The sequence below is a fragment of the Neophocaena asiaeorientalis genome, unplaced genomic scaffold (genome assembly GCF_003031525.2).
Source record: "Neophocaena asiaeorientalis asiaeorientalis breed wild unplaced genomic scaffold, Neophocaena_asiaeorientalis_V1.1 scaffold229, whole genome shotgun sequence".
Classification (NCBI taxonomy): Eukaryota; Metazoa; Chordata; class Mammalia; order Artiodactyla; family Phocoenidae; genus Neophocaena; species Neophocaena asiaeorientalis.
The window spans coordinates 4,155,700-4,181,053 of NW_020174096.1; the positions used below are offsets into that span (position 1 = coordinate 4,155,700).

At 41.0% G+C, this 25,354-nt stretch overlaps 1 protein-coding gene and 1 pseudogene across 3 annotated transcripts in view; both read right to left on the reverse strand.

The window, feature by feature from the left end:
- The window catches only part of FYB1 (FYN binding protein 1), a 169,322-nt gene that overhangs the window by 120,323 nt on the left and 23,645 nt on the right, over positions 1 to 25,354 (reverse strand). The window contains exon 1 of one of the 3 annotated variants that reach the window (XM_024754598.1): positions 1,812 to 1,942. The exons of the other annotated variants lie outside the window; for them this stretch is intronic. The gene's annotated coding sequence lies outside the window, so the exon portion shown is untranslated. Of the gene's footprint in view, positions 1 to 1,811; positions 1,943 to 25,354 lie in introns of those variants that run through there. 3 annotated transcript variants of the gene reach the window in all.
- Positions 17,983 to 20,148, reverse strand: LOC112405992 (X-ray repair cross-complementing protein 6 pseudogene; annotated as a pseudogene).

Here is a 25,354-nt window from a genome sequence, read left to right on the forward strand (position 1 = left end):
TCTGGAAAAACAGTTTTAGCCACAACCCCTGGGACCACAGTCTTAACTTTGCCAGTAGGCTACGGTCCTCTCCCACATCCTTGTTCTTAGAATGTTCACCCAGAGGCAGCCCGTGCTAACACCTCAGACCAATGAAAGGTCTTGTCTACTCCCCCTGAGCGCTCTCTCTCTCTCTCTCTCTCTCTCTCTCTGTCTCTCTGTCTCTCTGTCTCTCTCCCTCTCTCCCTCTCTCGTTAACATGGGATTCCAGTACTAGAAAGAAAACGTGAGTTTTAAGGCACAGTAAGGCTAGAACAAGCTTCAAAGCAATCGCTTGCACTCAGCTTTTGCGCCACTAGGTGGCGGTGTGACTGCTCGATAAGGCCACCATCACTTTCAAGGATGTAGAATTTCCCCCCAAACCACCTTTACTGAACTTCAAGTCCAGGAAAGGGGCCTCTGGATTCCCACAGGAGCTGGGAAACATTTAAAGTGCACTGGTAGTTAAATAAATGGATGGAGATAACATGCAGGCACCATGGATTTGAACTTTTAAAATAATTTCCCAAGAGAAATGGAGTCCTTCCCAGACATTTCTGTTTGAAACAGAAGGCTAACTTCTCCAGGGTGTCCCATGAATGCACTGCGATTCCTTTGACATTCATGATCAACTTTAATGGAGCATTTTAAAAGATGTGGTTTTATTGGAAGGAACAATCTCACCCTCCTGCCCCTCATTTATCATTAATTTCTTGGAGCATCAGAATCTGAAGTTTATGCCCCATCTTGTACATGCATGTGTTTTGATCAACATAAAATCTCCCCTGACAGTTTCTCAGCATGGACAGAAAAACACAGCCATGATTTTGCCTTGTGTTCATAAACCTATCTATTTTTCTACACAGAATAATCCCTAATGCCAAAATATTTAAAGTGGCAAATATTAATGATCTTTTATTATATATTAGTACACAATAAGTATATATAATTTTATACTCACAACAACCCTGTGAGGTAAGTACTATTATTATCCTCATTTTTTTAGAGGAGAAAACTGAGGCACAGAGAGGTTAAGTGGCTGGCCCAAAGTCACACAGCTGGTAGGAGACAGAGTAAGAGGCCTATGCTCTTCTTTTAATTACCTCATTGTAAGTTTAGTTAAAATGGGGGAGGGGTGGGGAAAGGCCCTGTGATTCTTTTCATGAGCGGTAGCAATTCATACAAGTGGGCCAAAGTCTCCAACTAAATTTTGGAGGTACCGGTTGCTCTGAAAAGATTTCCTCGGATGACTTGTAGCAGTTTGTCATCATTTGTCCCACTTTGCCAGGATTCCTTCTGAGAAGGCAGGGCTGATGGCAGCAGAGCCCCCTTTCCCTAGTCTGTGTAGGAATTCCACATGAATCCCCACTTCCTGCCAGCTCCTTAAGCTTTGGGGGAAGGTGAGATTTGTTCCTCTTCATCAAAAGGTAAGCACAGGCTTGTCAGTAGCCAAGATGAAATCAATTGTCTGTGCCCAATTAGGACCATGGCTCTGCTTTCGTTTCAAGACTTCATTTAATACCAGCAGCACCAGAGCTTGGAACAGGCATGTGTGACAGGCCCTATCCGGTTATGAAACAGCAAGTGACAGACACATTTTTATCTGCTTATCACCCTTCTGGTTACAATGAGGCTGAGTTGTGGTGTCTGATGTCCACCTCTTCTGCTATTTGCCAACAGAACATGCTTTTCTGTCAATGATTCCAGCCAGAATGTGGAGGCGGTACCTTTTCCTGCTGTAGAAAAAAAACCACACATTGGTTTGAAAAAGGAAACCTGGATAGAGCTGTTACCTGAACTCCTGAAGCATGAAGTGGGAGGGTGGTCTCATTGAGTAGGTCTTCCTGGGGCCAGGGGCTGGGCTCACTCACTTTTGGCTGTTGTGTCTGCTTGGCATGTAGAATCCAAGCCCTGTGGCACTTTCTGAGCCCTGGCCGGGAGACATCCAGGGCAATGGTTGAGAGATCCACTCTTCCCCGCTCCCTGCCCCACCAGGCTGACTTAGACAAGAAAAGTTCTATTGTGCCCTCAGGATATTGAGTAAGAAGGAGGAGAAAGAGGGGAACTAAAAAGAGTCTATTCGGCCTGAATGCTTCTGCTGACAGTCCGACCAAGCATGTGATATTTAAAAGAGCAAAGCGAAGTCAAGGCTCTTCTGCTGCCACCATGGATGTCAAAGGGAAGAAACTGGAAGGCTTTTGGTTCTGTAATCTGCTTGCACACCCGGGGTTGTCCGCCTGCCATGGAGGTCAAGGACGGGGGGCTGTGACTAGGGATGTCCACTCCAACATGTGGAATGTTTGGGACCCAATTGCATCTGTAGTTGGGAGGTGAAGTGGGCTGCTTGGCTGCAGGAACTGAAGGGGATTGCAGCAGGTGGAAAGCCCAGTGGATTCACTCTTGTCTGTTCTTGGTTAGACTTTTCTTCAAACTCTGGAGAAAATGGAGTATTCAAATGACAATCCATGTTAAGAGACTGCCATTGGCACAAAATGGGATTTTAAGAAATTGTGGCTATTAAATTAACCTCCCCTATCTCCCTTCTATTCATTCATTCATCAGTCATCCACGTTAAGCACCTACTGTATATGCCAGCCCCGTGCTAGTCAGAAAGGTGAATGAGACGAGGCTCTTCCCCTGAGTGGTTTATAGTCTTGTAGAGGTTATGCCAGGAATGGCCACTTTCCTTCTTACATAATTTTCCTTTCTTCTGTAGGGTTGACAGACTTTGACTTGTGTGCCCAACCTGGCCTATGGCCTGTTTTGCAGAGCCTCAAGGTAAGAATGGGTTTCCCATTTTTAAAGAGTTGTAAGAAGAACAAAGAAGAAGAGCAACAATACATGACAAGGACTGTATATGGCCTAAAATATTTACTATTTGGCCCTTTGCAGAAAGTTTGCCAATGCCTGTTCTATAGTAAGATAATTCTTGCCTTTTAGCCAGGCATACAACTACAACTACATTTTCTACCCCTCTTGACACTAACTCTGGCCATATGACTAAGTTTTGGACCGTGGGATCAAGGCTGAAGAGATCTGAAGAGCTTCTGAATCTGAAGTGCTTTTAAGCTGGGTCCACCATGCTTTTCTCTGCCAGAATGCTGTGCGGGCCTGAGCCATTCAGGTTTATTGATGACTAGGGCTTATTAATACCCTAGTGATGGCAGAGCCAGAGATGGAAGGAGGCTGGGCCCTGGCACCAGAGAGCAACTCTACTATCCCTGGATTTACTGGATGGTTATGAGGGAGAGAAAGAGAAAGAAGAAAGATGTTAACTTTTTTTTCTTTCACTCTCTAATTTTTTCTTTTATTGGAGTATAATTGCTTTACAATGTTGTGTTACTTTCTGCTGTACAATAAGGTGAATCAGCTATATGTATACATATATCCCCTCCCCGCCGGACCTCTCACACACATCACCCCCTCATCCCACCCATCTAGGTCACCCAACTGAGCTCCCTGTGCTATATACAGCAGGTTCCCACTAGCTATCTATTTTACACATGGTAGTGTATATATATGTCAATCCTAATCTCCCAATTCGTCCCACTCTTCCCTTGCCCCCCATGTCCACAAGTCCATTCTCTATGTCTGCATCTGTATTTCTGCCCTGCAAATAGGTTCATCTGTACTGAAAAATGTTAACTTTAAAAAATCAGTCTTATGTCTCTGCTCCTGCACTAACCTGCCCCTGATGTCAAAATCAAAACAAAATCCTAGAACCCAGAATGTGCCCTGTCTTAATGGAATGCATCTCCTTTCTTTTCTTTCACCTGGTTAAGTCCCACTCATGCCCCAAAGCCCAGTGTAGATTTATCACTGACTTCTGACCTCAGTCCTTAAAGACTGGGGAAGGTGGCCTGCCTTTCTTTGGCTTCTGTGCTATCTTTTAGTTGTTGGAATCTGTCTCTCTCTAGACCTTGAGCTCTGTAAGGGTGGTCTGCGACATTTTGGTCTTTGATTCCTAGTTTCTAGTACAGTGCCTGGCACACAGAAAGTACTTTATAAACATTGTGGAATTGAATTAATTTATTAGAGGCCAAGGATGGCTTCCTGGTTTGTGGGGCAGTTGATTTTTTTATGCATTTATCCCAGGTAAAGGTGAGTCTAGCAATTTCTACCTCTGAGGTGTAGACATAAATTTTGCTTTCCAAAATGGGGAGAAGAAATATACACGTTTAGAAAGATTATATTTTAAAAATTGAATATTTTATTGGGTTTGGATGGTAACTCTATTTGCTGATAATTCTGAATAGGTTTGAAGATTTAATAAAAACAAGTAAAAAGCCATGAAGCCAGTTTAGTAACATGATGATACGTTCCTGAAATAAATGGAAGTATGGACATTTTCCCAAATCTGTCTTCTCTTGAGCTAATCTTATAATTATGGAATAATAAGCACTCAATTTTTTCCTATTTTTATAAATCCTTCTAAAGGAAAATTTATGCAATAATCTGTTATTATTGGTAACAATTACATAATAATGAAGATAAAAATTCCATTGGGTTCTCCCCATTCCTCTCTATGTTATATAGCTTATAATCAATAAGTGCAAAAACAAAAACACTGTTTTTGGTGTAAACCTCTTTTACCATATGCTCTGGATACATGTAACCAATTTTCTGAACCAACAAATTAATATAAGACTTTCAAGACATGATATAGCAGTAGTATTTTTCCCATTATTTAGAGGAAAGAATACAAGATAGGAGGGGCATTTTTTTTTCACATATAATCCTTCTTGAGGTGGTGTTAACAGAAGGTAGAGTTGGACAGAATTACTTGTACTATTTTTTTTAAAGGAACCAATAATGTAATATGGGGTTAGTAACTGAATATCTACTTTTCATTATTTTTGTAGTTACTCCCTAAAGCTTTTCATAAATTACAAGGAACGCTGAGCAATAAAATAAAAATAAAATAATTCAAAGGTTTCTTAAATCAGATGTTAGATCTTATATTACATCTGCTACAGAATCATAGCTAACACCTCAGTGCTTCTGGGTATTTTACTAAATGTTTAGGGCTCTCCCCCGCCCCCAGCAAAAGCAATTCTAAGCAAATGATGAAGATCTCAGTGAATAGCTCATTCTTCGTGCTCCTGAGTGCCAGGCTTTTTCTTCCCCATCCTGATCAATTGTATTGTGCCACACAAGGAAATAAAATACTGTAGGAGGAAAATTAGTGAGTTGGGGGATTATGGATGAGGTTGGAGGAAGTCAGCTTACTCAACTTATGACTACTAGTAGCAATACCTATTTAGGATATCAGAATTTTGGTCTTTATAATCCAGGCAAATTCTTCTACTATCCTTATCTCATCCCATCCTCTCCTCTACCCCAGGCTGAGGACCTTACCCTATCTCTATCTGGTAATTACTACCTATAGCACTGGCCTGTTTATACCTATGGCCCGCGAACAAGCTTACTTTTCTGACTCTAAATGAAAATACTGTGTGTATTATTGTTCTTACACTTTAGCAATTATGACGTTTACTTTCCCTCAGTTAAAAAAGAATGATAAAGTTCATCTTCTAGTTCCGATGGGAGTGACACAAAGCCGATGGCCGATCCAACCACCGCTCAAGGAGAGGTGATCTGCTTCCAGGAGCTATGCCGGCTCTGCTGTGCCATTTAGAGCCTCTAGCGACTTATTCAGAAAACAAACCCTGAATGTGTTTGAGAATGAAAATGATTTGGCCTGAAGTTAGGCTTTTGCCCAATCCTGATGGCTTCCTTTCCTAGGGGCATCAGGGTGTAGTGTGAAGACACACGGGGCGGGCGGGCTTCGACCTTCTGCTTGCTAAGCACGCGAACGCCTTGGGCAGGAGAGCCCTAGCCCCGCACCGCTCCAGACTATGGAGCGCAAGATGAAGCCACGCCCTTCCAACAGTTCGCCCTTGCCCTGCTCCGTATGCCTGAGTGTCGGGAATTCTGTCTCTAAGCCCATGACATCCTGATCACAGGTCATCGAAGGTGCGTGTTCCTGGAATGAGTCTACTGCCTGCCGTCAGAAACACCCTACTGCCAGACACACTGGCGATTAGGATGAGAATCTATTGTGTAAGGCTAGCAAAAATATATATATATTTGATCATGTGCCCCTAATATCTGGGTATTTATTAATGATATCTATCTATCTGTCTATCCATCCATCCGTATATCTTGCTTTGGGAATATACTTTACCCATTATAAAATGTAAACAAAAATAGAAAAGATGAGATTTTTAAAAAAATCTAGTATTTCTAACAATTTCTCTTCATGCTCAACAAACTGTCTTAAACCCTCCTTTGAAGGGTCCTCCACTTTGGAGGCCACTAGAGAAAGGAGTGGAGAGAGGAAATTGTAGCACTAGGAGTCAGCAAAGGGCACAGGGACATCAACAAAACCAGGGTCCCCTAGTGGTTGGTTCCACCCATTCAAATGGGTTCACCACTCGCTTTCTGTAGCAGGCAATCCAAGCACACCCTTTGTCTGATCCAAAGGCTGGCTCTTCAAGCCGTTCTGCCCCAATGCATGGCCTCTCCTGGGTCTCTCCTGGGTCTGAGGCTCTCACTATTGCTCTCTTAACCAGGTAACCACCTAAGGAACGTTGTCACTTAAATGTCCAGCAGGCACTGCAATCACCTATTCACGTGAGACCGAAACATGAGCCCAGAATCAGCTTTAGCCTCCCTCCTCCAACTCCCAGGCTCGCGTCTCCACTGCCCATCCTGTATTCTCTGTCTCAAGAGCTTGCCCTCCTGCCCCACTGCGCTGCCTCCATCACTTCCTGCCTCTGTAGCTGCGGTGGCCTCTTACAGAATTGCTCTGCCTCTGATCCTTCCTTCTCAGGCCTATCAAACATGGTCTTCCTATGATCGACTGGATCATGGCTGCTTAAAGCCCTCCAGTGGCTCTCCAACCCTTCAGAAAAACAAAAAAATTAAAACCCCTCACCATGGATGAGACACTCCTTCACCCATTCTTGGCATACCTCCAGGTGCACGTGGCAGAGCTTCTGCTTCTCTCATTGCCATACAGTTCCCCATCCTTCATCTGGTTAACTCAGCCTCCATCTTCAAACCCCACTCAGAGTTCACCTCCCCACCCCCACCCCAAAGGCTTCTCTGACCTTCCCTCTGGGTGTCCGGAGAACTTATTGCCTCAGTGATAACGTTTTATGTTTTGGTTCTACAAGAATTTGCCAGGGGAAGGGCCCCATCCTTAATTTATCTGTGTGTCTTTAGAATAGTAATCCTCAAACTTTAGTGTTCAGAAGAATAGCTGGAGGTGTTTTTAAAATAAGTGTGATTCCAGATTGAGCAGGTTTGAGGTGGAGGCCAGCCACTGGCATTTGTAACTAGATCCCTCTCCCTAGTGACTCTCATCCAATTCCTCCTCAGAGTTTCACCAGGTATCAGTGCTACGACCTTCAATTAATAGCAGTGAGAGAAGGAATTCTCTTTCTCTTTCTCTCATCTTTCCGTCCTTGATAAATGAATGCACTAATATGGGCTGAGACAGACCATATTGACTCTGCTTTTGGAAGTGGAACCTTTGACGGACTACGCTTGGGTGCGGAGATGTACCCCACAGTGTGAAATTGGCCTGGGGAACTGCTTTCGTTGCCTATGTGTGGGTGTGTGGGTGCATACACCCCTCCACACACACACTCATTCATATAAGTCATATTCATTACCGACAATTAAAAATAGTTTTGAAAAATAAAAGAGGGTAGAACTCTTCTAGATTAAAAGATACCAAAGAGACACAGCAATGAAATACAGTATGTAAATCTTGATTGGATCCTGGTTTGAACAAAAAAAAATTATAAAATAATGTCGGGACAATTGGAGAAATTTTCATGTGGGCAATTCAAAGATAAAGACATTGTTGCTTTTCTTAGGTGTGATAATGGCATTATGGTTAAAAGGGAGAAGGCCCTTATTCTTAGGAGATGCATGCTTAAATTTTTACAGATGAATTGTCATGATTTGCACAACTTACTTTCAGATGGTTCAGGAAATTATTTATATATATACATAAAATGTGGCAAAATGTCAGCAATTGGGTGAATCTAGCTGAAGGGAATACAGTTGTTTGCTGTGCTATTGTTTAAGCTTTTCTGTAGATTGAAAACTTTAAATATTAAAAAAATGGGGAAATGTAAAACCTAGAGTGATTTCACATAATTATTTATATTTGTGGCTTTCATTGAAAAGTCCAATTTCCCAATACAACAGTTGGCTGGAGTTTCACGGAGCCTCCATAATTTGCTGTGACTACTTAGCTCATTAAAGTCACCTACCTGGCCAGAGGAGGCATTTGATTTGCAACCCATGAGATGAAGGTCAAGAGCCCTTGAAATTCTCCTCCTGGACTCTCTTTATAGGATTGTGTCTCTTGAATCCAAGAAGACTAATCTAAAGTGTCTTTTGTTGGGCAAGTCCTTCCACCTTGAGGAGGCCAAGTGGGAACCAGGGAACCAGGCTTGGGCTCACACCATGTAGGCTGCATCTGTTCTTGGCACACATAGAACCTAGAGCATCTCTCCAAGATCAACAACCAGATCAGGATATGATGTGAAAGACCCACTCAGCAGCAATGGGTCACTCTTAACTGGAGCAGTCATCATGTCCATCTAAGGGGGTTTGGGATCCTGGCCTCACAAGTCAGGATGGACAGCACTGACCTTGGCTAGTAGGTAAAGAAGTAACCCTAAGAGAATCACAGTGAAATCATGATGGAGTCTATCTTTGGGAAGGCCTGAGGAGGAATGATGACTGATTTCAACTTTCTATATACAGTTTATTCTTTTCATATTAAAAAAGGCTTTAAGCAAATAGGACAAAATTCTTGGTCATGGATCCATTGGTATTTGTTATATACTTTTTTTGTGCTTTTTTCTCTTATTTTAAAAATTTCTCAAAAACAAACAAACCAAAATATTGCTTCTACCTCCCGCAAGTGTTCCATGCCCTGGATATGCAAACCTGGGAAATGTTGTCCCCTACAGAAATGTGCTGTCAATCTCTTTCCAGAACTGAAGGAAGCAGAAGTAGAATCATAAGCCCTAATTTTCCTGAAGACAAAGAACCACAGATTTTAATTTTAAATCACCAGGGTCAATGTTTTTTGATACTGTATTTCCCCTTAATTTCCCAGCAGTTAAAGGAAGAGGTTAGCAAAGGAAAATACAAGACAAAAAATGTGGGAGATCTTTCTTATGTATGATATAATTTCCCTTTTCTTTTTTCTGACTCTGGAAACTAATAAAGTAAGATCCCTCACTTATGATGTAATCTTCCCTCTTTTTTGATTTTGGAAGCTAATAAAATTTTAAAACACAGTTCTTCCACTACAATTGATGACTTTAGCTAAGCATAGCCTTTTCTCACTATAAAATTAGGCAGGTTCTTCTGGCCCATTCTAATTCTCAGCAATGCATGAAAATAAAGCAGGATAGTAAAGGGGGTTTGTCTAGTGGTAACAGCATGCAGAGGGTCTCATCTTTCTGTGGGACAGGGTGTGGCTGCCACGCAAGACTGGGGTCAGTCCTGATTGAACGTCCCACCTCATGGGCTGGGATGGGGCTTGGGCTGATTAAAAGAATCTGGGGCTTGGGATCCCAGGCGTGGTGAGCTGAGTCTTTTAGAGAACGGGGAATGGTACTCTTTTACTGATGGAAGGACTTAAAACACCAGTAGGACTATGAGCCTTGTTGGGATAGGCCTGAGTTTATACTATCCCCATGGAGACAGCTGGCTGTGTGTACATGATGCTAAGCTGATTTGTCCTTCAGGCTCTGCTGTGTGAAAGGAGAAAACCCAAGGAGAAACCAGTCATCACCCAGAACCAAATGCAAGGACGGCAGAAACTAATAGCTCTCCTGAGACATATCAGTTTATAGGCAATCTCAGCAGAATTAGTTGGAACCCTAAACTTCCTTAAGTCTGATCAAGATGGGTGAGTTTGGAGCATATTCTTGGAGATTCACTTTTGATATTTATGTTTGCCATTGCTTAGGGATGTAAGTTGGCCTGCTCTGTAAAATTGATAATTATGACTACCTTTTATTGAGGGATTAACATGTTCTAGGCAAGGCACACAGGACTTTATATATATTATCTAATTTAGTCCTCGTATGATTATTATGCCTGTTTTTTAGATAAGGGCACTCGGGTTTAGAAAAATAAAGTGAGTGACCTAAGGGGCTGAAGAGGTCCGCAAACTTAAATTTGTGTGTTGGTCCAAATCCACTTTCTTAAATACACCCAGTGGCTCTCAAATCTCGCTTCACAACAGAATAATCTAGGGTACTTTTAGCAAATGCTGATGGCCGGGCCCATGTGGCCCAAGTAAATTTTATTATTTGGGTGAGGTGCCTGGGCATCTATTTTCTTTAAAGCTCCCAGATAATTCTAATGTTCAGTCAGGATCAGGAATCTCTGACTTAGCTTGCACAGCTTCCAGTATAATCAAAACTGTCCTATAGTGTGGTAGACAAAGTAATGCCCCGCCTACCAAGATGTCTACTTTCTAATCCCTGGAACTGTAGATATGTTACTCTACATGGCAAAGGGGAATTTGCAGGAAAGTGATCTTGAGATGGGGAGAGTATCTTGGATTATCCAGGTGGATCCAATGTACTATATGGGTCTTATACAGGGAATAGGGAGGCAGGTGTGCCAATGTCATAGTGATGCAGTCTGAGAAAGACTCTATCAGCCCTCACTGGCTTTGAAGGTGGAAGGAAGACATGAGCCAATAAATGTGGCAGTCTCTAGAAGCTGGAAGAGGCAAGGGAAAAGATCCTCCCTTCGGGCCTCCAGAAGAAACACAGCCCTGCCCACACCTTGATTTTGACTCAGTGAGACCCATTTTAGAGTTTTGCTCTATGAAACTATGAGACCATAAGTTTGTGTTGTTTTAAGCCACTAAATGTGACCTTTTGCTTATACTGGAAGTGGTATAGTTATATGTCAGACAATTTTACATATGCTGATGGCTCTCTATCCAACCATCCATATACCTGCCTACCCATTCACCCACCCATCTATCCATCAATTCAGGAAACATTTACTGAAAACCTACTAATGGTGTGAGGCAGGGATTGTCATCTCCATTTCACAGATGGGTAAAACAGGCACAGAGAAATCAACAACTGAGGCAGGACTTGACTCCTAGTCTTTGGATCCCTGAGTGCACTGATCTTTCTCTGTAGTGTGTTACCTCTAGAATTTCTGATTATTAGAATCCCAGGCCCTGTAAGCATTCAAATATGGCCATAGCTGACCAATAGAAGAAATATTGTGGTGCATGTAGATTTCTGTGGCATCCTTCAAGTCATAAAGTTGGTGAAGTGAGTTTGCCCTTCATTGCTGTAAGGCTGGCTCTGGAGTAGTCATGCCTAGATCAGTGTTTGGTGTCTTCTCTGGCCTCTATAGCATGGGACACCTAGCAGTGATGAGGTCACATTTTGGCCTCTCTCTGAGATTGGTTCCTATAGCAGCATAGAACCCAAGATCTGAGATTGGGCCATAGCTGATTTCAAAAATTTTAAAAGCTGTAGAAGACTTTCTTTTAAATGAAATTTGTGTTAATAAAAGATATATGTTAGGACTTCCCTGGTGGCGCAGTGGTTAAGAATCTGCCTGCCAACGCAGGGGACATGGGTTTGATCCCTGGTCCAGGAAGATCCCACATGCCGCGGAGCAACTAAGCCCGTGCTCCACAAATACTGAGCCTGTGCTCTAGAGCCCACGAGCCACAACTACTGAAGCCCATGTGCCCTAGATCCCACGTGCTGCAACTACTGAAACCCACGTGCCTAGAGCCTGTGCTCGGCAACAAGAGAAGCCACTGCAGTGAGAAGCCAGTGCACCGCAATGAAGAGTAGCCCCTGCTCGCTGCAACTAGAGAAAGCCCGCGTGCAGCAATGAACCAACGCAGCCAAAAAAAAAAAAAAAAAAAAGATATAAGTTAAAATCACTCCAGTAGAGGCAGAGATGTCAAAACTCATTTCTCCTACCCCAACCCGCTGATGTGTCTCCCTGGAATTCCCAGGACTCCTCAGGGCAATTTGAAATTACTGGGCTATAGTATTAGTGGAGAGTGGGACATCTGGTTGCTCTAGGCTAGCCACACTAAGAATGGAGCATAACGGTGTACAAATATCTTTTCACTTTAACAGGAAAATATACTCATTTTATATCATGATATTGATTGATATTGATTAGGAAGGGGAGGAAGATAAATATGAGAAGAGCTATTAATCAAGAAATACTTACTTAGGGAGGCAGTGTGATGAAATAGAAAAAGGTGTTTAGCTCAGAGCCAAACAACGCTAGCCGCCAACCCCAACTGCTGTTACTCTTGGATTGCTGTGTTATCTTGGACTAGTCCCTTCATCATTTTGAGCCTCAAGTTCAAGGATTAAATTAGATGATTTATGCAAAAGCACTTGGCACAGTGCTTGGCACATGGCAGGTATGGAATAAATGTTGCATCTGTACTGAGTACTTTTCAGGCTTACAAGGCATTTTATAATCAAAGATGAATAAGAGAAAATCTCCGCTGTCAAGAAACTCAAGGCTATTTGGAAAAACAACACATTTTTGGAAAATTCATAGTATAATGATTGCTACAGAGCAATAGAGTTCAAGCACCAAATAAGAAGTCCAGACATGAGAAATTATGCACTTGAAGTGATCCTGAAATGCTACTTGAGGCATGGCCAGGGTTTGGTGGGATGAGAGACAAGGAGAACAGTGTAAACAATGGGAGAAAGGGTGCTAATAAGGAGGATCTCAGAGACTACATAATTCTGGGAGGTGAATGGACAAACAGATAAGTATTTCTCTTCACCGAGTGGGGAACTGATAGAGGGAAGTCTATGTTCTCACAGAGTCAGCAATTCCCACATGCACCCTGTCCACCTAGGTGTCAGGCATTAGCCCACATTGCCATCGATGTGGTCTTTGAAGGGGTATAAAGGAAGGTTGGATCACCCAAGTAATAATAGATTTTTAAATAGGTGAGGAGACTTGAAAAGTGACTGTAAGCAGGATACAAGCCAGAAGAGAAGCTACAAGACACAGAGAAGTACATCATCAAATATTTTGGCTTAGTTCTTGGGAAATGGATCGGTGTAGAGCAATTAGGAGTGGTAAACTTCTTCTGAGCCAGATTGGTTGAAAAAAGGAGACTGAAAGACATCTATTAGAGTATATGCACGCAGGCACACGCACGTACATGCACGTGAATGCCAGTGCCCTTCAATGAACATTGCATTCTTGTATAAAAAGGATCAAATTAATATAAACATTCCTGGTATCATTAGCCGTATTACTAAAAATACATCATGTGAAGCTAAACAAACTAATAAGCCATTAGGAAAATAGTCAGGGCTGATTTGGGCACCAGTCTACCCATTCCCTTTGCAGTAACCCACAGGTGCAGCAGGTCTCAGAAGTAGCATCCGTGCGCTGTGATCACACGTCCAACCTCAGCCCAGGTTGCCTACAGACCTGACCATGTTCTCAAATTAAAACTGAATTGTCATTACCTACTGTCTAGCACAGGGAACTCTACTCAATACTATGTAATGACCTATATGGGAAAAGAATCTAAAAAAGAGTGGATATATGTATATGTATAACGGATTCACTTTGTTGTACACCTGAAACTAACACAACATTGTAAGTCAACTGTACTCCAATAAAAATTAATTAAAAAAAACTGAATTGTCATTGAAAACCATTGTAAGTGTGACATTTTAGAGTAAATATTTTATGAAACAACACAATTTGTAGGCACCTGGAAAGAGTTGGCACATATTTGGCTGGCAAATGAATGGCTTGGTTTATGAGAAGAGAGTGAAGTAAGACTTAGATGCAGCCTTCAAAGAGCTACGTGTAATTAGTTGATTGGACAAGTAACAATGGTCAGCATTTTTAGCAGAGTCTTCTGGTCAAGCTTAGAAACAGGGTTCCATTTGCTTTTTCCCTTCCTCAGTTAGTCATTGTTTGGGAGCCTATTTATTTTATATTTATACTCATCATATTCTAGTACAGTGGTTCTCAAACTCTTTGGTTTCAAAACCACATTGACTGCTTAAAAATATTCATTGCAGCACTATTTACAATAGCCAAGACATGGAAGCAACCTAAATGTCCATCAACAGATGAATGGATAAAGTAGATGTGGTACATATATACAATGGAATGCCACTCAGCCATAAAAAAGAATGAAATAATGCCATTTGCAGCAACATGGATGGACCTAGAGATTATCATACTAAGTGAAGTAAGCCAGACAGAGAAAGACAAATGTCATATGATATTGCTTATATGTGGAATCTAAAATATATATATATATGTATACAAATGAACTTATTTACAAAACAGAAATGGACCCACAGATATAGAAAACAAACTTATGGTTACTGAAGGGGAAAGGGGCGGGGAGAGATAAATTAGGAGTTTGGGATTAATAGATAGACAGTACTTACTATATATAAAATAGATAACAAACAAGAACCTACTGCACAGCACAGGGAACTATACTCAATATTTTGTAATAACCTATAAGGGAAAAGAATCTGAAAAAGAAATATATATATATGTGTGTGTGTGTGTGTGTATATATATATATATATGTGTGTGTGTGTGTGTGTGTGTATATATATATATATATGTGTGTGTGTGTGTGTGTGAATCATTTTGCTGTACACCTGAAACTAACACAACATTGTAAATTAACTATACTTCAATAAAAAAAAAAATTGGAGGACCCTAAATAGTTTTTGTTAAGGTGGCTAATAGCTGACAAAATTTTCATTTATTTATTAATTCATTTAAAATAACGATAATAAATTATTACATTTATGTAATAATTTTTTATGAAAATATACATTTTATGAAAAATATATTTTCCAAAACAAAAAATTTAGTGAGAGGCATAGCACTGTCTTACATTTTTGTAAATGTCTTCAATGTATGGGGTAATAGAAAACAGCTGTATTCTCATATTTGGTCTACATTCAATCTGTGGTGACATATTGTTTTAGTTGAAATATATGAAGATATGGCCCCATGCAGATATGCAGTTGGAAAAGGGAAAACTAACGTAATAGCCTTTTCAGATAATTTGGGGGTCTCTGGAAAATTCCACTGAACATTCATGAGAGAATGAGAATGAAAAAGGCAAATAACATCTTAGTATCATTATGTAGGTAGCTCTGACCTTGTGGATTCTTTGAAAGGGAGTTGGTGATTCCCAGGGGGTCTTCAGACCATACTTTGAGAAGCCCTGCTCTAGCCTTTCTCTAGCTTTATACGGGCCAGATGTATTTCCAGGGGACATGGGGTTTCCTGTTATCTGTGGTTGATTCTTCAAGTAAACTAAGTGTGCACTCCAAATGCGTGATATTCAGCCTCCCAGGCTTGTTTCTAGGTATTCTAACAGAATCTTCCACCTAGTTCCATTATAATGGCCCCATGACCACAGCACACATATGTCAGATAGTCTGATTTTGCATGAAACTATGAGGAATCTGAAAAAAAGGTCATTCATGGAGGTTGTTTTGTTTTTAACTGTATTTTTGTTTTATTGTTAATGTGATTGACTTGAAGGACTTAACTCCAGGCAAGGAGACACATTTGTTAATCTTAGTTAATTTATTTAAAAATACTTATTGGTAAACAAACAAACAAAACTTATTTGTTATCTCCTATGGGGCCATGTCCTAGGTAATGGGATTATAAAACTGAATCAAATAGCCCTATTGTGCCAAAGCTAACAATCTTTGAAATATGAACAAGTAATCACAAAACCATACAGTTCTTAAACATAAATAGAATAATCAATTTAAATTCCATGGAAGAAAAGAGGTCAATTGGCTCATGAAGCAATGGAATTACTTTCCTGTTTGTATTACAACTAGGAATGGAGGCAAGAAGTGATGACTGTCAGAAAGCTTGAAATGAAGAGGGAATTATGGATAACACCCTAAGGAACAGCTTTTCCTTTCCCAGTCAGTGCTGGATCTTAAAAATATTTTTCTTGAGAAATGAACAAAGGTGACATTTTTACCCTTTGGGCTTAGAAGCGGGTCATTGCACATTTTGAAAATAAATAACTCCTGGCTGATTTGATGCAGATGTCATTCACAGCTGTCCAAGCAGGGGCAGAGGGGATGTCGACAATTTGCCACAAATTTACATTTAGAATTTGGCAGAATTCATGAAATGTAGATTACTTGTGTATAGAATAGCTTGCTTCTCTATATGATGCTTAAATATTTCCTTTTTAAAGAAAAATTGTGATGTCAGACAACTGAGTATGTAGTATCTGTATAGGAGCTGCCATCTTTATCCTACACAACTTGTTAAACATTTCTAAGCACTTATTAGGCACCAGGTATTACACTGAGTAAATAAAACATGAACAAGACCCTAACTTAGCTACTCATTTACCAGAACTTGTAGCTAATATATCATCAGCTGCTATGAATTACATCAAACATACATATTTTTCAAGAAAACTTAGAGGAGTGCTGTCCAACAGGATTTTTTGTAATGTAGAAATGTTCTATATCTGTGCTGTCCTATGTGTAGCCATTAATCATTTCCACTACTGAGCACTTGAAATGTGGCTAGTGCAACTGAGGAATTGAATTTTAAATTTTATTTACTTTCTAAAAATTTTAATTTAATTTAATTTTTTAAACATCTTTATTGGAGTATAATTGCTTTACAATGGTGTGTTAGTTTCTGCTTTATAGCAAAGTGAATCAGCTATACATATACATACATCCCCATATCTACTCCCTCTTGCGTCTCCCTCCCACCCTCCATATCACACCCCTCTAGGTGGTCACAAAGCACCGGGCTGATCTCCCTGTGCTATATGACTGCTTCCCACTAGCTATCTATTTTACATTTGGTAGTATATATAAGTCCATGACACTCTCTCACTTCATCCCAGCTTACCCTTCCCCCTTCCCATGTCCTCAAGTCCATTCTCTACATCTGTGTCTTTATTCCTGTCCTGCCCCTAGGTTCTTCATAACCATTTAATTTTTTTCTTTAGATTCCATATGAATAGTATTCTGTTAGCATCTTTAGGATTCTTTATGTATAGTTTCATGTCATCTGCAAACAGTGACAGCTTTACTTCTTCTTTTCCAATTTGGATTCCTTTTATTTCTTTTTCTTCTCTGATTGCTGTGGCTAAAACTTCGAAAACTACGTTGAATAATAGTGGTGAGAGTGGGCAACCCTGTCTTGCTCCTGATCTTAATGGAAATCGTTTCAGTTGTTCACCATTGAGAATGATGTTGGCTGTGGGTTTGTCATGTATGGCCTTTATTATGTTGAGGTAAGTTCCCTCTATGCCTACTTTCTGTAAGGTTTTTATCATAAATGGGTGTTGAACTTTGTCCAAAGCTTTTTCTGCATCTATTGAGATGATCATATGGATTTTCTCCTTTAATTTCTTAATATGGTGTATCGCGTTGATTGATTTGCCTATATTGAAGAATCCTTGCATTTCTGGGATAAACCCCACTTGATCTATTTACTTTTAATTAATTAAAATTTAGGGACTTCCCTGGTGTTCCCTTAAATTTAGGCAGATTTAAGAATCCGCCTTCCAATGCAGAGGACGCGGTCGATCCCTGGTTGAGGAACTAAGATCCCACATGCTGCAGGGCAACTAAGCCCACGCACAGGAACTACTGAGCCCACACGCTGCAACGGAAGATCCTGCATGCCACAACTAAGACCCAACACAGCCAAAAATTAAATAAATATTAAAAAAAAATTTAAATGGCCACATGTGGCTAGTGGCTACAGTATGGGACAGCCGCATTCTAGAGTACCAGGGCCACACACTCTACCTTTGTTTTCTAAACCTCTTAGCAACATGAATTCTAGGCAGGTAATGGGTTTTTTGTTTTTGTTTTTAATAGTACAAAGTTAGAGCTCTTTATTCAGACAGTAGAGTAGGGCACAGCACAGTGAGATGGCAATGCGGTCTCCATGGCAACAGAAAGTCTCATAAACAAAGTCCTTGTCTTCTGTCAGGCCGACTCTTCCTGGCTCAGGCGAAACATGTTTTAACTTGATAAAAACAAAACCAGGCAGCCTGGCTACAATGTGGAAGGGTAACTGGCTGTATGGTCTCTGGTCAGGCCTTCTGAAGTGCTTGGTGAGAGCATCCAGCAGCTCCTGCTTCTTCATCCCGCTCTTCAGTCTGTACACCCTGCAGGCTTCCTTTAGTGTGGGCACAGTGAGCTTACCCAGTGTGCCCTTGCTGACGTGGGCCTTCAGCTCCTCTTCAGATAACTCCACCTTGGGCCTTTTGCTTCCAGAACTTTCATCATCTTGTTTTCGCTTGGGAACATTTTCCTCAGGATTGTAATCTGGTGGGTAGACAAGTTCCTTAAACTCATCCACCAGGGAGCCCAGTCTTTTGTTCATTACTTCAGCCTTGGGCAGTGTCAGATCCATGGCTTGTTCAGGCTCCATCAAATCCAAAGCCAAGGCCTCCATGTTCCTAAAGTGCTGCAGCAGCACTGGGTTCTCAAAGCTGTCACTTCTGTACTTGAAGTGGAGCTTCTGAACAATAGCCTTCATCTTGTCTACCTGCTCTGGGTTTGCCATGACTTTTTCAGTAAAGGGCACCTTCCGTTTATCATCAGCATAGGGCAAGAAGATGAGCTGGAAGCCTGGGGGAGTCACCTGAATTTTCTGGTCATCCAGCTCTTCTTCCTGTGGCATCAAGGTCACAAAACAAGGGGGGATATTCTGGCAGGGTGTGTATCTGTACACTGTCATGACCTCCTTCTTCAGACACCTGGTGAGTAGAGCACTGAATAGGGTTGAGCTCCCATTTATCAGGGACTCCTCGGGGTACACGAACAGGGAGGGCCTCAGGTAATGGTGCTTCTTCAGCATTATCAAGGTCTTGAAACCGATGAGAATCAAACCTGGTTCATCAAACCATTTAAGCTCTTCTGTTTCCTCTTTCTCTAATACAATCTGACAACCCCCATAGGTCTGGGACCTCTTGGTGTCGCTAGGCAAAAGCAAACTGCCTGTATTTACATTAAATGTCCGGGTCTTGGTTTTCACTGGTTCATTTGTTTCCCAATAAAGCCTCACTGGAGAAGGTTTGAGAGCCTCTGGACCATATTATAATTGCCAACAGTAAGCGCTACATCTTCGTTGAGCTTAAGCTTCAACCTGTAGAGCACGCGCTTCCTGGTCTCCTTGGCGTGAACCTTCCTCAACAGGTCTTTGAGCTTGCTCAACTCCTCAAAGTGGACCCCTATGTCCTCATCCTCTGCTATGCTGATAATATCTCTGTAGAACAAGGATATGTCAAAGCCCTCACGTTTCTTTAGGTGCAACAGGTCAAGGAATATACCTGTGTCACGGAGATCTCCAGCTTTGGTCCTGGCCCGGCTGGCTTTGGCACTGTCATTGCTGTGGGGGTCATCTTTATTGGTGAAAAGCATGATCCTCTTATGGCTCATCTTGAACTGGACATCGCTAAAGAGGTTGGCATAGACCCACAGTACTTCACTTAGGGAGTAGTCAGATCCTATGGCCAACTAGGTCTTGGAAATGTTTCTTCCCCTCCTGCCCCTTAAAGTGGTCAAGCTCTAGCACTCGTTTAGTACCTGGATTACCCAATTCCTGCAAGACGTAAATATTTTTGAAATTCACTGAATTTTTGTCCTTATTGGTACCATAGAACACCACTGCCAAGAGATCTCGATCACTGCTTATGATCTTATTGGTGTATACACTCCAGATATACTGGATGCTAATGTCAAAAGGAGTCAACTCATCTTCATCCTGAGTTTCCAACATGGTCTCGGAAGCATCAATCAAAAAAATCAAACTATGTCTTCCTGAATATTTATAATCTCCACCTGCTTCAAGCCCCTCCTCTTGATCTTCTTCTTCCTCATCACTTCCTGATTTTTGTAATAAGACTCCCACCCTGACATGTTGGTTACTTGAGCACAATGAAGAGATCAATTTGGGCAGAGGTGATGGGGTTTTAAAAGATACTTTTACATTAAATTATATTAGTCATATTGTTATTAAGGCCCAAATCTGGGTTAATGAGAAGATTAGCTCACTACTTACTTTGCTCTGAAATTAAGAACAGATTTGGAACCTTCACTTTAAGAGTTGTTAATGTATCAAGACAATGTTTGTTCAAGCTCAGTAAAGTGCAGTGAGGAGGGAAGGGTCCTAGATAAGAAGTTGGAGGGCCGGGCCTGGGTCTTAGAGCCCCGTCTGCTTCTGACTGGATGTGTACTTCACCTCTGGCCTTAGTTTCTTCATTAGTGAAAGAAGGAGGAGGAGAAGGAGAAGAAGAAAGAGGAGAATGAACTAAAAAGGGAGGAGGGAAGGAGAGAAGAAAGGAAGCGAGAGAGAGAGGGAGGGAAATAGGAAGGAAGAAAAGAAGAAGAAAGAAAGCAGTTGGACTAGATAAATGATTTCAAAATTTCCCTCCAGCTTCCTGCTTTGTGTATTTCAAAGTATGTTATCAGGTGAATAAACATTTAAAATTGTTAAAAAAAAAACCAGAACAGATTTGGAAATAATCACTAGAAGATTTATGGGACTAGATCTCTCATTTACAATGCCCAATTTTCTTGGAAAATCTGCCAGACAGTCTGGACTATCATAGGCTAAAGAAGACATTGGGGCTTTTTGATATTATAATGATCTATGAACTGAAAAGTTAAGGTATTAAATAACTGGCAAAAGAGTAAAAGCAAATGCAGAAAATAAAGGCCATTAATGTAAATTCAACTTCTTGGGGATAGTGTGATGTAACACATGTGGGGCAAAGGAACTATAATGCTTTGGCAAAAATCCAGAAATTGAGAAGTATCCATAGAGACGTAGCAACACCTAAGACTTATAGGGGATCCAGGTTTTACAGTCATAGGTTCTCAGTACAGTTGGACAAATGAAGACAAAAATGCAGATGGCTACATAACAATGCAAGAATCAGAGAATAAGAAAGAATGACCAAAGGATTATCATATGATAGCAAATTTTTAATTGCCAAATGAGAAGTTTGGAAAGAAATGTTTTGAGTTCGGAGTAAGCTAAGTTTACATTGGACAAAGGCAGTAGAAAGAGTGTGTTGTTTGAAGTTACACTGAGATTTGAAGTCTTAGCTCTTCACTACTTAAATCAATTTTTCTTTTTGGCCAAGTTACTTAACCTGGGTTTCAACTTTCTTATCCATAAAATCGGAATAACATTAGCTAACAGGAAAGATTGCTGTGAAGGTTGGCACGGGGCCTAACACCTAATAGGTACTCAAGACTACAAGACTACTCAAGTAGTTATGGCTACTAACTACTACCACCAGGATCTTCTGGAAGCAGAACAAATCTAAGAAATGTGATTCTGTTGGTGATAGGCGGTGGATAAGTGAATTTAACTTGAATAGAGATTGTTGGAAGAAGTAGTAGGAGATAAGTTTAACAGGTAAGATGGGCCTAAATAATTTCTTTTCCTTGAAATCTTGACAAAAGAATTTAGGTTTTACTCTCATTGGTAACGGGAGACAATTGTAGACTCATGCCAAAAGCAATGGGTAAGTAGATTCGTCAATGGCACCACCAAAGATAAGCTTGGGAAAAGGCAAGGAAAGCAGTTAGGTGGATGTTACAATAATCCCAGTATGAGATAATGACCTTGACTAAGATGGTAGCTGCAGAAATGGAAATAAAAGGGCAAATATGAGATATTTTAAGAAAGTGTGGACTAAATTTGAACTTCCCAGCTGTGTGCCCAGGTGTTACAGGTCAGTTGAGATACTGATCTGCAAAGGCCTTGGGGGCTGTGGGGGACCCCTTACCCACCATCAGGCAATAAATTCCAGACACAAGTAGTGTTTTTTGTTTACACAGCCAATCTCATATTGTCATTTCCTGTACGGGACATGAAAAATTCTGAACTAAAGTGCTTGATGCCAGTCTGGATATAAGGAAAGAAGGAAAGAAAGAATTATAATGACCACAACACTTCCATTCTTCAAGACAAATGGGGAGGTGTGGATGGAAATGGCATAGGTAGGGAAGAAAACTAGTTTAGAGAATTTTGTTTTGGATATTTCAGGGGCTCTGCATGTGAAACAGTTGTGTGAATAGGTCATTGGGAAAACAGGATTAGAACAAAGATGAGACATATCTTAGAGATAGAGATTATTTGCAATTGTACTTGATGCCACTTAACTGATAATGGAATACAGTCAACTACATTTGGTTAAAGCACTACTCACAGGATATGAATTAATGGTTTGCTATCAGCCTGCTCTATCTCCTTTGTCTTTAGGTCTGTTCTATTAATTATTTTAACCTTCATTGTAGATAAAGGTATGGAAGCATTCTGATATTTACAAATCATACAAATATGGGAGAACTAGCTAAAACATTGGCTGATATCATCAAGATTCAGAATGATTCATTGACCCTAATCTAAGAAGATAAAAATAAAGTAAGTGTACCTAACGATGCAAATGCACTTGATGTCACTTAACTGTAATATACACTGGGTTGGCAAAAGATTCGTTCGGGGTTTTCCATGTGTGTATATATAAACACACACACTCACGCACACACTATATATGTTTATAAAATTACTGTGGGTGGAGGTTTTAAGGAAGCCTGAGAAGAAAAAGAGAATGCTTTACCCTTTGCTAAGTAAACTTTTAGTTTCTTTCTTTGGGTCTCTCTTAAATAAGTCACTGCTAACTTGACAAAGATCACAATATTTAATTAAGCCAAGACCCATTTGTTTGCATCACTGTTGCGGGACCGTCTACATGCCTCCTGAGGAAGGGGCAATAAAGAGCAGCTATTGTGTGAGGAGAAAGCTGGATGAGACAATGCAGTCTCTGTAGTCAGACACGGAACTCTTACCAGGATTCAGGGAGAGAAAAAGGAGCTCTCAAGCCCTCTAAGTATCTGTGTATAATTTCTTCAACAGCCCCCATCAAATCAGCAGAAAGTATGTCTAGCGGCTTCTCCAGGATAATTAAACAAAAAAAAAAGGAAGTAACACAGTTGAGAAAGTTTTACTAAGCCCATAGGAAAGCTGAGAGGGTATCAGAATGGAGCTTTAAGTTTTGTTTACTTCTTGCCTCCAACAGGTAGGCTTTCAAACCAGTTCCCCTCTAACACGTAAAAACTGGCTTGTTGTGTATCAGATAACGCTGAAGATTTCTGCACATGCCAATGTGTCTTGTTGGTCAATCCAGCTTGTTTATGGAGGCTTGGGCATAAGTGGAGCTACTCTAAAGGAAGTGTCACCACCCCAGGGTGTCCCAGACTTGATTCGGGGACATGGGCAAAGTAGAAGGGGACATGAGCTTCGGTTCCACTCCTGGGCTTTGGAGCTACGTGTTCTCAGCTCAGTGTATTCCCGCCAATTTCCCATTTATTTCCACCTCCTTCTCTTCCACTCCCCCTTTACTCTTGTTCCTCAAAACCTAGAGTGATAGAGAGGTGGTAAAAAGGAAGGGAAATGAGGTCCAGCTTGGGAGTGGCGGAGGGGTTCCACCTTATTTCCTTTATTCTCTCATTTCTAGGGGTGGCTCTGCACAGGCAAAGGAACAGGTATGGTTGAGTTGATTGTGTTCTGCACAACCCTAGGGGGCGCCATTCACAGTGTGGCATACAATGAGGAAAACTTCCCATTGAGAAACCTACCTTATATGAAAAGCAGGTGCTTTGGAAAAGAGCCTTATCATTTTGGCTCATCTGATTTTTTCCTGCTACATTTAATTACTGGAGAGCACCTATTTATAACCATGCTCAGAGAATTTGTTATTTAAAGTACAATTCTCCTGTAAATTTACATTAAAGCCCAAAAGGAAGTTTTATCAGGCCAAGAATTTTGCATTATGTTCCCTCTTGGCTGTAATCCACCCCTCCACCCCTCACTTTTTCAGTCATCCTGAGGGTATATGCTGCTGAGATCCTTCAGGACTCTTACATGCTGTTTCACAGTCCAGAAACTGTTAATCACTTCACTGTTGGTTTTTCTTTACCCCCTCTGGTTCAAATAATCCCAAGTCTCCTAGGTTGTCCCAGAGTTTTTCTTTTCAGTCTATTTCAACAATTTTCTTAAAGCTGTCAAATGCTGGAATCCAGAGTTAATTTCTTAAAAATTCATTTTTAAAAAGTGTATGTGTGCGCATGAATTGGGGGAGGGGGTTCTTTCATTTTGTACAGGAATATTTTCCCAACTCAAAATGAGACATATGTCATAATAACTATAAATCTCTGTATTAAACAAGTTGTTAGTAATTATTTGTCAATGTTTGTGTGTGTGTGTGTGTGTCTTTGGGAGAGTGAGGTAGAGGAGATGGAGAACATAATTTATCAGGTTTCTCTGAGAGAGAAGCAAGAATAAGATGACGGTTAGTTAGATGGTTAGTCCTGTGAATTTTTTTTTTTTTTTGCGGTACGCGGGCCTCTCACTGTCGTGGCCTCTCCCGTTGCGGAGCACAGGCTCCGGACGCGCAGGCTCAGCGGCCAGGGCTCACGGGCCCAGCCGCTCCACGGCATGTGGGATCTTCCCAGACCGGGGCACGAACCCGTGTCCCCTGCATCGGCAGGCGGACTCTCAACCACTGCGTCACCAGGGAAGCCCAGACCTGTGAATTTTTGAATGAGTTCTAGCTAAGAATTCACTACGGTCTCACATGACCCAACAGCCCCTTAGACAAGAGACGGCAGAGCAGGGAGTCGCATTTAGGGACACCTGAGAGAAGAGGCTTCCTGGATTGGGGTGTCCCAGCAGGATGAGGAGGGACAGGCTTTTGTACAGCTTGGCAAACAGAGTTAGTAGCTACTAGAGGATCCTTTTTCAAAGAGACTGCATGTAAGACTTGGAGGGGGCCATTTCATTTAATTCTACTAGAAGAATTCTAATTTCTTCTTTAGAAATAGAGACGCAGATGTAGAGAGCAAACGTATGGATACCAAGGGGGAAAGTGAGAGGGTGGGATGAATTGGGAGATTGGGATTTACATATATACACTATTGATACTATGTATAAAATAGATAACTAATGAAAACCTACTGTACTCAATGCTTTAGGTACTCAATGCTCTGTGCTGACCTAAATGGGAAGGAAATCCAAAAGAGAGGGGATGTACATATACATATAGCTGATTCACTTTGCTGTACAGTAGAAACTAATACAACATTGTAAAGCAACTGTACTCCAATAAAAATTAATAATAAAAAAAGACCAGTGAGCAAAAATAAATAACTTACAGACCTGAAAAAATAAAGAAGAA